Raw genomic sequence first — 12,361 nt, 5'->3', positions numbered from 1 at the left:
ATCTTTAACGTATGCTATGAACTTCTTAAGTCTGAATGTAACATGAATATTTTTCCAGTTTATTTAATCACCAAACTGTATCTACCTATCACAGAATGTTAAATTATGCAGGATCACAGGAAAGTAAAAGTTTGTGTGTCCACATTTACCTAGTTATGTTCTCGAATCCTGAGCTCTCTCTCTCTCCCCATTCTCTGTCTATGAAATGCCTTTGTATTTTGCCTCTGTCAACCTAGGACTTTCACCTCTTGTTAAACCTCTCTCAAGAGCTCTCTTGGAGAAAACGTTCCCCAATTCATTTCACCTCCTGGTTTCCTGTTTGATTCTCACAGCATCTGGATTTTTTCTGTAAAAAGTTATTTACAATGTCCTGTAATGAAAGTGTATAGCACTTTTACACATAGAGGAGTTCTATGTGAATTTGAGAAGCATCATTTGGCTACTTTTAAAAGCCTTTATAGTGAAATATCCAAAGATGGAAGCACTAGACTGCAGATTCGTTCCCAGGAGAAGTGTCTTCTTTTTCCATGCTCTACCCTCATGGAAGACAGCTGCTATCAAAGCGGGACTTAGCACATTTGTCCCAACTTTCAAAGGCAAACGTTTTTATTAGGAGAGGTGGTGCTAGTGGTAAAGAACCCACTGACCAATGCAGGAGATGGGTTCCATCCCTATGTTGGGACGACTTCCCTGGAGAAGGGAATGGCAACCCACTCCAGAATTCATGCCTGGAGAATCCCATGGACAGAGAAGCCTGGCGGTCTACAGTCCACAGGTCACAAAGAGTCAGACAAGAATGAGCAACTAACACTTCCACTTTTCAAAGAACTATACCTACATAACCATGATATGAGGCAGCAAGTCATGCTAGAAGGAGGAGCTCTTGGGATTTTGTTTTGCTTTGCATGGTATTGTGTTGTGTTGTTTTAATCGGAGTATAATTGCTTTACAGTGTGATGCTAGTTTCTGCTGTGTGTGAATCAGCTCTATGTATTACATACATCCCTTCCCTCGTGAGCCTCCCTCCCCTGCGCCCATCCTGCCCATCTAGGTCATCAGAGAGAACAGAGCTGAGCTCCCTGTGCTATAGAGCAGCTTCCCACTAGCTACCTAATTTACACGTCACTGCGACTCTCTCAATTCCTCCCACCCTCTCTTTCCCCTGAGTCCACAGGTCCACTCTCTATGTCTGTAAATAGGTTCATTAGAACCACCTTTCTAGATTCCACATACACGCGTTAATTTACTGTATTTGTTTTTCTTTTTCTGACTTCACTCTGTATAACAGATTCTAGGTTCATCCACATCTGTTGTGTTATTTTATGGGAGGCTGGGTTTCCCTAGAAAGCAGAACCTCAGACAAGAACCTGTATGCAAATAGTTTACTTAGGGAAATGATACCAAGAATGGGAGCAGAAAACTGGGAAATTCTGTTCCACTGATCACTGCTCTGACTACCTGGGGCCCAACCCCACTGGCAAAGGTTGAAGAGATGATAGAAAAGGTCTCCGAACAGCCTGCTCACAGGACGCACTAGCTCCTGTCCACCACTGGCTAAGGGCTGCCCCCTGAGGGGTCATCCTCTGGCTCTTCCAGGCAAGGCACACTTTGAGTCCTTTAAGGTTTTTGCCCTAGGGCATAAAGCAAAAACTATGTGATGCAGCTGAAGTGGATATCATCAAATTAAACCTTCACAAAGCCAGATGTGTCAGAGATGATTAGAGATGAAAGTGGACTGAGGGTGTGAGAGAGTGCCCAAGAGATGGCGGGGTTCGGGTCACATCTGCTCTCACTCAGCAAAGCCTTCCCCCGTCACACACTGTGCCTGGTGAATGGCCTGGGCAGCAGGAAGAATCTTACACAGGGCTCGCAGCAGTAGAAGAACACTGGATGAAATTCTCCAAGAAAGAGAAGCAGTATTTCAGAATGACATTTGACAAACAATTTCAGTAAACGAGTTGGCGAATGCAAATACTTCTGTATCTCTGATCACATTTTGTGTTAATAGCCAAATATTTTTATGAAAAAGTGCACAATTTTTTTAAGGTCCTGCTATTTCATAGTCACAAAAAGTCTTAAAAGTAAAGACAGTCCTCATGGATTGCATAAAATGATACACATTAGTTAATTTTTTCAAAAGGCAGAAAAATGAGTTTATGTACCAAAGTACCCAAGCAGATGGAGAAATAACCATGAACTCAATTACATAACACAGATGCTACTGACTTCTCTTAGCAAAGAGGGAAATAGCAGAGACAACTGTCTCACATTTTTCTCTCCAGATGTCATAGAACATCTGGTAGAGAATAAGAGTTTTGATTGGACTACCAATTTTTGAAATTTAAATGGAATAAAATGATAAATCATCATTTATCATGTCCCCCAGTCTATGTTTCCAAGGGGGAAAGACAGAGGTGACATAAGCATTTTTCCATGTAAAAGGCAGGAGAGAATAAAAGAGAGAAGTCCTCCAGAAGGAAAGAAACATCAGAGAAACACATGAGAGCCTGTAAGGACCCAAAAGTGAGAGAGAGAGAAAAAGAAAAAAAAAAAAAAAAATGCTGCTTATCCTTAATCACAAGTGACTTATTTAAATAGACAAAATGACAGGCTGACCTCCATCTATTTTAACTGCCAAATCCCATCAGCAGGGTGTGATTACCTCCCAGGACCACCTTCTGTGGGGGGTGGGGGGATCTCAAGCCTGCCCTGAGAATCCCTGGCATTTCTGCCTCCATCCAGAAATCCGGAATCCTTCTAAGGAAACATTTGTGACCATTAAACCAATTGGAGTTGAACCCATGTCCTAAAGGTTGACAGGACAATTTATTAATGTGCTATATAACCAAGTCTGGATTAAAAAAGAAGGTCTGGCACAGATTTTTTTCTTCTTCCTTTTTTTTTCATTTAAACTTTTACAAGAAGTTAGTACCTTTGAGATCTCTATCTAAAGGAAGAGAAAGAGCAGTTTCTGACCTAGAATTTCCTGTTCTTAAGTTAAAGAAACTCATCTTTTATTTTAAAAACAAAATTAGAAGGAATTTTTAAGCCCCAGGAAAAGGGGCTTAAAAAATTGTCTCATGAGTTAAAAAGAAAGAGAGTTAGAAATAGTATAAAGAAGCATACATACGTTTTGCAACCACATAACCAAAAAAGCTAACGTTGTTCCTTTCAATTAAAAAATAAAATTAAAAAGCCACAAGCTTATGTGCCAGACTTTTAGAGATAGATAAGTAAAGAATTAAACTTTTCAATGTGTGTTTGCCAGCAGGTAAAATGAAATAAATATATGCGCGTGTTTCTTATCTGGGAGAATAGAATATATTCTAATGACTCTTTATTTTCCCAAAAATTAAAGTTGGAGGGCAGATATAAATATCTATGAAGAATTAAGAAGTAAATAAACCTGCTATCTACTGAATATGTAAAAGTTTTTTCTATGCATTCAGCCTGAGCAATTTTCAGCATAAAACCCAAACCAAGGCAAATGACTTTATATATTAATTCAAACTTTTAAAGACATATATCTTTTAATATCAATCAAAGAGGTGGTTTGAGTTAAATTCCCAAGAAGCTTGCTCTGCAAATCAGAAATTCATTTTCTGAATCATCCAAACATAAATGTTTAAACTCTTTTGTGAATGTGATTCAAGGATTCCCAGGCAATAACTGGATAAATAAAATCTTTTAAATCGGTAACTCAGGCTACACTTTCTGTTTCCAACTGTTCTGCAGAGCAAGAAAAACCTCTTAGACTGTAATATAATGCCAGCCTATTGCTTGGTCTTGCCTAAAATATATTATCCATGGACCATCATAATTTTTCCTTTAAGTATACAGTTTAGCATTCCAGGCATTAATCTCTGTTGGATTAACAAAGAAAACATTTCATATTGAAGCAACGAAAAGTTGTTTATGTTGAAAATGATGAAAAGGAAATTCTCCAATATTTTAACTTTTCAAGTCCCTGGTCGGTAAAGAAAACATCCCAAGATAAAATGACATTTCAATTATCCTAAGTGAAAAAAAGGAGGGAAAACACACACACACATGCAAGGGAAAGCACAAAATATCCTATGTGGACTTGAAGGTGTTTTCTTTGTTCTTTTCAGTTCAAGATGAAACAGCTGTTTGGTGTTTAAAATAGCATCTTACATTTAGATCTTTTTTCGCGTCAAAAGGAAGCCATCTTATCCTTCCAGTTTGCCAATATTAGAGAGGAGTAAACACTCATTTCCTACATATATTATTTATAATGCAGACTTGTGAACTTTCGCATCCAGAGTCAGACTCACCCCGTCCTCCTCGGGTTCTGAATTCCTTCCCCTGACCCCATCAACAGACCAGAGTAACCTGAAGGTCATCTTTTCCTTTCATTCATTTTTTAAACACGCATTTCCTTATTACAACCCAGCAGCTCTGACTAATTCAAGGGCTGCTCCTATAAAAGGTGGAGACGGCAGTTATTTTATGATATTTTATCAGTGAGCTGATATGAGTGTCTCAAAAGAAACTTCCTAATGGCGGTAAAATCTTTACAAGGGTCTCATGTTTCCACTCCTTTGCTCAGAGTAACAGTTCTGTAAGTACCTGCCAATTTGAAAAGCACATCTTTCTTGGAAAAAAAAAAAAAAAACTTTTATAACTAGCAGATCTCAAGCTGCTTAATCTAAGGCACTTGAAACAGGCTTGAAGAAGCTTAAAGTAAAGAGGCTTTGCTTTATATATATATATATATATCTTTCAAAGAAGTCCTTTAAAATAAATTCTCTGCCTTTAATTTTGGGAAGATTCTGAAACTCATCACACTAAAACAGAATAGCCCACATAGGTTCAATGTAAGCTCTACGCTGCCCAATTCTCAGCTCTATTACTGATTTTAAAAAAGTTCAGTTCAGTTCAGTCACTCAGTTGTGTCCGACTCTCCGCGACCCCATGAATCACAGTGTCTATTAAATTAACCATCCCCACCCCCCCCAAAGAAAACAACTCCTAGAATATAAGAAGAAATCCAGGAATTTTTCTTCTTTCACATATTCAGGTGGCACTGCAAAAAGAACATAATGGGGTTGTTATATTTTGTTTTTCTAGAAATATGAATAGTTTCAAGACCCATATCTGAATCATAAACCCTTTTACTGCAATAGTTCTGTTTGGGCTTCCCTTGTGGCTCAGCTGGTAAGGAATCCACTTGCAATGTGGGAGACCTGGGTTCGATCCCTGGGTTGGGAAGATCCTCTGGAGAAGGGAAAGGCTACCCACTCCAGTATTCTGGTCTGGAGAATTCCATGGACTGTAGAGTCCATGGGGTCGCAAAAGTTCGGACACGACTGAATGACTTTCACACCCACACTTATTGAAATATTAAAACTGGGAAACACAAATACAGTCCACAGAAAAAATTTGGAAATTAACTAGTTATAATCCATCAAATTATAGGTAAAGCAACTAAGGCCAGAGAATTTAAAGTTCTGATCCACTGTAAATTAGTAAGAATTTGCTATTTGTTGAATGAATTATATGATTGCTCTGTCGCTCTCTTGAATAAGAGAAACTGGGACACTGTAAATAAGCCAGAATAATCAGAATTGTCAAAAAATTTTTAAAAATTTAACACTGAGATTAAATTGGTTATTTGTCCTACCCTAGTTAAAACTGAAACAGCTAAAAGATGTTTGGCTTTTTTTTTTTTTTTCATTTTTATTTTCCAGTGAGCTATATTGCTTCATGCAGGATGCCCTCAAACTTCATAGAATTCTACCAAGGAATAAATCTTCTCCATTATTCCAGATTTCCTGCCTACTTTTGAATATTTGTTCATTCAAATATAGCTTTCATGTCTTCTGAGCTCTTCTATAAGGCCATTTCTTTTCACAACAAATGATCTCAATTTTTTCTCCAGACATTCTAGGAGTTTGAAAAACATGAATATGATAATAGTCAAAAGAGAATGGGAATTCATTTCAAAATGATGTGTAACCTTTCCCTTTCCCCATCTCTAAATACCACTGTTCTCTTCGGGCTACCAGTGCTGGGGGTTTATTCTCTTTTTCTCATTCTGCCCACTACAAAAATGGGGCAGAATCTGAAAGAATGGGCCATGTCTGAGAGTGGCTGGTCCCCACCCCGTGTAGACCCTGTCTCGCCCACGCAAGTGGCACACCATAACCTTATTTCCACTGGCATTTTTTTTTTCATCTTAGAAAAACTGGGCACTAGGAAGTATGTATACCCCCAGGATCTTGAATTTACCCAGTCAGGCCTTACTCAGCAGCTCAGTGTCTTAACGACCCTGGCAAAATGACATGGGTCATATTTTCACATGGATGAACTGTTCTCGAACAATTTCTCCAGTGTATGAGGCACAAACAGGCTTTTCTTCAACATCAGGCATGCATGTCTTCCCCGCCTCTTGCTTTATAACAAACATATGTATTGTGGCCAGTGCAAGAGAAATTCTATTCCCCATTAATGTTTGAGTTTCTCTCCTACTCACCCCCTTTTCCTATCCCCTTCAGATGTTTCTCTCTCTTGACATTTCAAGATAGTTAAAAAGTGAAAGACCTCTGTCCTACTTTTTTTTTTTTTTGCCTATGGAAATGGATAACGTTTTGTGGCCAATTCATTTTCCCCTGCCCTCTCTCTATGGGAATCTGAGGCAAAAAGGAGTATCAGTTATCATCGTCATTTTGACATTTAAAAATCTGTACCTTCTTCCCCCCTGGAAGAGATCATTGCTGTTCAGGGCCACTCCATTTCATGAGATGCCAAGTTTGGAGCATCATTACAAATCAAAATTCTAGATATAATTACACCATAATTGTTGCTAGTTCTGCTTTCAAGAATGGGCTTCCTTGGTAGCTCAGACAGTAGAGTGTCTGCCTGCAATGCAGGAGACCCGGGTTTGATCCCTGGGTTGGGAAGATTCCCTGGAGAAGGAAATGGCAACCACTCCAGTACTCTTTCCTGGAAAATCCCATGGATGGAGGAGCCTCGTAGGCTACAGTCCATGGGGTCACAAACAGTTGGACACAACTGAGCGACTTCACTTGCATTTTCACTTTTTACTGCTTTCAAGAAAGAATGATGGGGCTTCCCTGGTGGTCAAGTGGTTAAGAATCCACCTTGCAAGTGTTCTTGCCTGGAGAATCCCAGGGACGGGGGAGCCTGGTGGGCTTCCATCTATGGGGTCACACAGAGTTGGACACGACTGAAGTGACTTAGCAGCAGCAGCAGCTCTATCCCTGGTCTGGGAAGATCCCACTTGCCGTGGGGCACAGCTACTGAGCTTGCACTTTGGAGCCCATGAGCCACAACTACTGAGCCCACGTGCAGCTACTGAAGCTTGTGTGCCCTTGAGCCCATGCTCCACAACAGGACAAGCCACTGCAGCAAGAGGCCCGCACAGCACGAGGAAGAGGAGCCCCTCTCGCAGCAACAAGACCCACACACAGCAACAAAGACCCAGCACAGCCACAAACAATAAACAACTAACATTTTTAAAAACTATTCAAAATAGAATGATGTCCCCCCAAAATCCCCTAACACATCATCGTTTGCTATTGAAATAACACAATATCCTATGTTTCACAATTACACATAGTAGATAATCCATAATATTACTGAATGAATGAATAGGTAAAAAGGAATCAGACCAGCAGCAGATTTTTATTTTTCAATTGTACCCCATGATCATTTCTCATAAATTTAAATGGATCTAAAACATTCCTTCTTTGAAAAAGGAAAGTTAAGTTCTTTAGAAGAGAAGGCGGCATAAGATATGTCCCAGGGCATCAGACTGTTTACTCAAAAAGTAAAGAAAAAGAAGATTTTTCCCATGATGTCAGGCAGACAGTGTGTTTCAAAAGATCATCCATTAGGAGCTGACCAAATGTGTGCCTGATGGTTCAACTTGGCTGTCATTCAGTACCCTGTTCACAAACTCTCTTTCATCTGAGTTTCCTTCTAATGTCAGCATGATTAATAATAGGAAACTAGTCTACAGAATTATTGATCTGAATGGAAAAGGAAAGATACTTGTCAGCTCTACAAGTAGTTATCAATTCCTTTTCCAAAAGGTAATTTATTATGAAAAGATTGACGTATCATGCAAACTCATCTCTCAGAATGAAATTACAAAGTATGAAGTCCAAGTAATGATGCTGGGAAAGGTCTCAAGAATTTTTGTGGCTATATTACACTTATCAGTGTGTTCTGTTTGAATTGTGTATGGAGTTTATTATCAAGATATAGGCATTCGCATCTGTTTTGAAACAATCCCCTGATAGGTTTCCCCATCATTGGTTTAATGATCCCAATATATGATTTTCTGAGGGCCTGGAACACTAGGAGGTCTTTAATATCAGTTCTGGAAAAGTTCACATTTCTGTCCGCTCAAAACAGAGAAATGCATATTCCATTTTCTCAATATTAATGAACAACTTTTGACTTTTCTAGAAAAAAGTTCAAATATAATCTAATTATTTTCCAGTGATAAAAATAAAATGAATCTTGGAAGCCAAGATGATTACTGGGCCATTCAAGAGCCCAGTAATTTCTTCACCATATCTTTTAGAACAAAAGCATACAGTCTATCTGAGAAACCATGTGAAATAATCTGAACACCTGTCCCAAAATGTGCAGATCAAGGGAAAAGTTCATTTTCAATGTTTGTCTCAGTTCTAGTAGTTTGTTAATGTTTCTTTTTAATAGTACTATGAATGAGGGACTCAAGCTTACTCATTCAGGTAGTTACAGATTATCACAGGAGTTGAAGAGTTAATGTGATGGTAACTGTGGCTTGTCCATCTCTCTAAACTAGGCATCTCTCAGCCAAGATGGCCAAAAGGTTGAAATCGAATCAGTGAAGGAATACAGCAGTAGTTTTATGAGTGTAACAAAAGACACTAAATAATGGTCACACAGACACCTTATGTTACCTTGAAATTTCCCCCAGGTGCTACTCTGTGCTTAGTCGCTCAGTCGTGTCCGACTCTCTGCAACCCTATGGATTGCCACCTGTCAGGCTCCTCTGTTCGTGGGGATTCTCCAGGCAAGAATATTGGAGTGGGTTGCCACTCTCTCCTCCAAGGGATCTTCCCAACCCAGGGATCGAACCCAGGTCTCCCACATTGCAGTCAGATTCTTTACCGTCTAAGCCACCAGGGTAGCCCAAGAATACTGGAGTGGGTAGCCTATCCCTTTTCCAGGAGATCTTCTCAACCCAACAATCGAACCAAGGTTTCCTGCACTGCAGGCAAATTGTTTACCAGATGAGCTACCAGGGAAGCCCAAAACTCCCCCATATTAACCTCAAAATGTCCCCAGGGTACTCCTTGTCAAGTAAGAAGGAAACTTCTCACTGCCTGAGACCCCTGTCATTCAGGTCTTCAACCCAACCACACAGAATACTGTGCAATTACTATCCAGAGTTATAGTGGTGGCTGGCAAAATGGCCAGATCCTCCAGAAATGACTTCCTAAGAGAGCTCTAGTCAAGGCAATGGTTTTTCCCATGGTCATGTATGGATGTGAGTTGAACTGTGAAGAAAGCTGATCGCCGAAGAATTGATGCTTTGAACTGTGGCATTGGAGAAGACTCTTGAGAGTCCCTTGTACTGCAAGGAGATCCAACCAGTCCATTCTAAAGGAGATCAATCCTGGGTGTTCATTGGAAGGACTGATGCTAAAGCTGAAACTCCAATACTTTGGCCACCTCATGCGACGAGTTGACTCACTGGAAAAGACTCTGATGCTGGGAGGGATTGGGGGCGGGAGGAGAAGGGGACAACAGAGAATGAGATGGCTGGATGGCATCACCGACTCTGTGGACATGAGTGTGAGTGAACTCCGGGAGTTGGTGATGGACAGGGAGGCCTGGCGTGCTGTGATTCATGGGGTCACAAAGAGTCGGACACGACTGAGCGACTGAACTGAACTGAAGAGAGCTCAGCGCAAACAAGTGCCTGAACCCTCTTCCTTAATGCCTGCAGCTAGGCACACGCTGGAAAAACAGAGTAACTCGGGTCCTCTCTGGGAAAGTCACTCTGTGGCCCTGTTTCCTCTCCCATAAAGTGATGATCTAGGTTATAGATACCGAGTATTTATACTAGGTTATAAATGCAGAGTAGCATACATGTAAAGTCACCTGCAGCAGAATTTGGGTACCATATAATTTCATTCCCTCTCAAAAGTCAGGAATAAGTATACATCAAGCAAGTCTGGAAAGGTATCTGGCTGCATTCTTAAAAATACTGACCTGCAATGTTTTTACACACCTTATTTATTTAAAGTCATCACCCTCAGAGATTCCATCACAGTCTATCTACTGATACAAAAACTTGGAAATTCCTTTTCAGGGGTCAGATAGTTTTTTTCAATATTCTGTATATGGGTCAGCCTTTCAATATGAATGTGGTTTTTGGAATTGAACACACATCATTAAGTATCAACTGGGTAAATAAGGTGAGTGATTAAAGTTGGCAAAAGTACAAATTTAGATCAAAAATGAAATGTGACTATAAATATAACATAACCTATTTTCCTCTGCTGATCACAAGCCAAGCCTGAGGGCAATTCCAAGGTTGAAGCTACAGATGAGAGGGTGATCTGACAGGGACAGCTGTCATCTGTCATCCTGTTGACCTTCAGGGTTAATTCACCTGATCTGGGTGGATGACTAAGGGTCATCTCCATTTGCGCTTTCCCTTTGGAAACTCCTTGAATGATAATTTTTTAAAAAAGAGAAGAGAGCACTTCTTTCATCAGGAATGGCTTCTCATTCTTTCAACAAATGTTTATTGAGTTTTTTCCATACATCCAACATTGCCCAATACATAATCAAGACAGATTAGACTCCGATACTCAAGGAAACAAAATTAACAAAAGTTGTAAACAGCAATAAATACAATGAAGAAAAATATGGAGACATCAGACTTTTTAAAAAGCCATTACATTAAGAGGATAGATAAAGAAACCTCTCTCTGAGAAGGTACCACTTCTGCTAAGATCTAAATGATAAAAAAAAAAAAAAAGTGCCATAGAAAATTATGAGGAGAATTTCCAGGGTGAGAGAATGGAAAGTCTAGAAGTTCTAAGATAGGATAAGCCAGGTGGATTTTTTTTAACTTAATAGGCAAGTACCATGTGTTGGGAGTAAAATGAACAAGTCTAATTATACATATAAGTAACTGTATTCTCCTGCCACAAGCATCAAGTCACTGGCATTCTCAAAATGTTTCAACCACAATCAGCATCTGAGCAATAACTATGAACCTTCACAAGGTTACCACTGGGAAAAACAACATTCCCATGAATAGAAATCTCCTCCAGTGTTAGAATGAAAAAGAGAGATTTCCTTAGAGTCACATCAGTGCAAGTCTGAAATACATTTTAAAGAAGATGATGGCCAGTATTTAATTTGGGGTTGTTTTTTCCAGGCCTAACCATTACTTCCTGTTCAGGCAAGCTTGAGAAGATGGGATCAAGGGAGTTTTGTGGTCCAGTGAGCAAAGGATGGGAAAATCAGAAAGATTCTGAGTTATAATCCCAGTTGAGCTACCAGGTGACCTTTAGGCAAGTCATCCGACCTCCCTATGCCTCATGCTCCCAGCTGGAAAATTGGATAAGACCAGCAGGATATCACTGAAAACCAGATGCTACACCAAACCCAAGCTTTCCCAGCTAAATAAATTACCACCAAAGAGACAGGGGGCCAGGAGGGAGATACAGCGTCCGATCCATGGATCCATGCAGAATGCACAATTAATGACAGTTGGCCACTCTTTATATTTAAAAGTTATTAATCTCTCCCATATTCATCAAATCAAATTAATAAAGTGAGTAGTTCAGACAAGAGTACTATTTCCTGAGATACTTAGAAATGTCACTCTAGCTGGAATTGACTTTGCCACAGCAGATTTGCAGGTTAATAATTGTTACAATCCCAGTCTTGCCTCATTACCCCTTCCCATGACAAGTCATGCCAGTGTCAATGACACACAGCTAGAACAACAAAGAGAAGTCTGAAACAGGAGTTTATTTCCCCATTTTTCAAACAAAGTAAACTTAACCGTTTCTATGTGAAACAAACAAGGATGTTTTATGTCTGGGTATTAATAAGATATTTAAATGGAGAGCAAAAATCCCATCACTCATTATACTGTTTCATTGATATCAATAAGATACTTTTTGTTTACAAAGACCAATTTATAAAATGCAAAAATATTTAAAACTGTGATTTTGTTTTCCAGTTTAAGTTAAAACATCTTTACTCAGTCTCATGAGAAAATGTGTGTGTATATATATATATCCACACATATTTTCATTCAGTTGAATTATCTACTTAATAAAAAATGTTGCTC

Source organism: Moschus berezovskii, chromosome 15, assembly GCF_049115385.1.
Source record: "Moschus berezovskii isolate FMDL1 chromosome 15, NW_MosBer_1.0, whole genome shotgun sequence".
Classification (NCBI taxonomy): Eukaryota; Metazoa; Chordata; class Mammalia; order Artiodactyla; family Moschidae; genus Moschus; species Moschus berezovskii.
The sequence above is the reverse complement of the archived record's forward strand: the minus strand, read 5'-3'. Positions refer to the sequence as shown.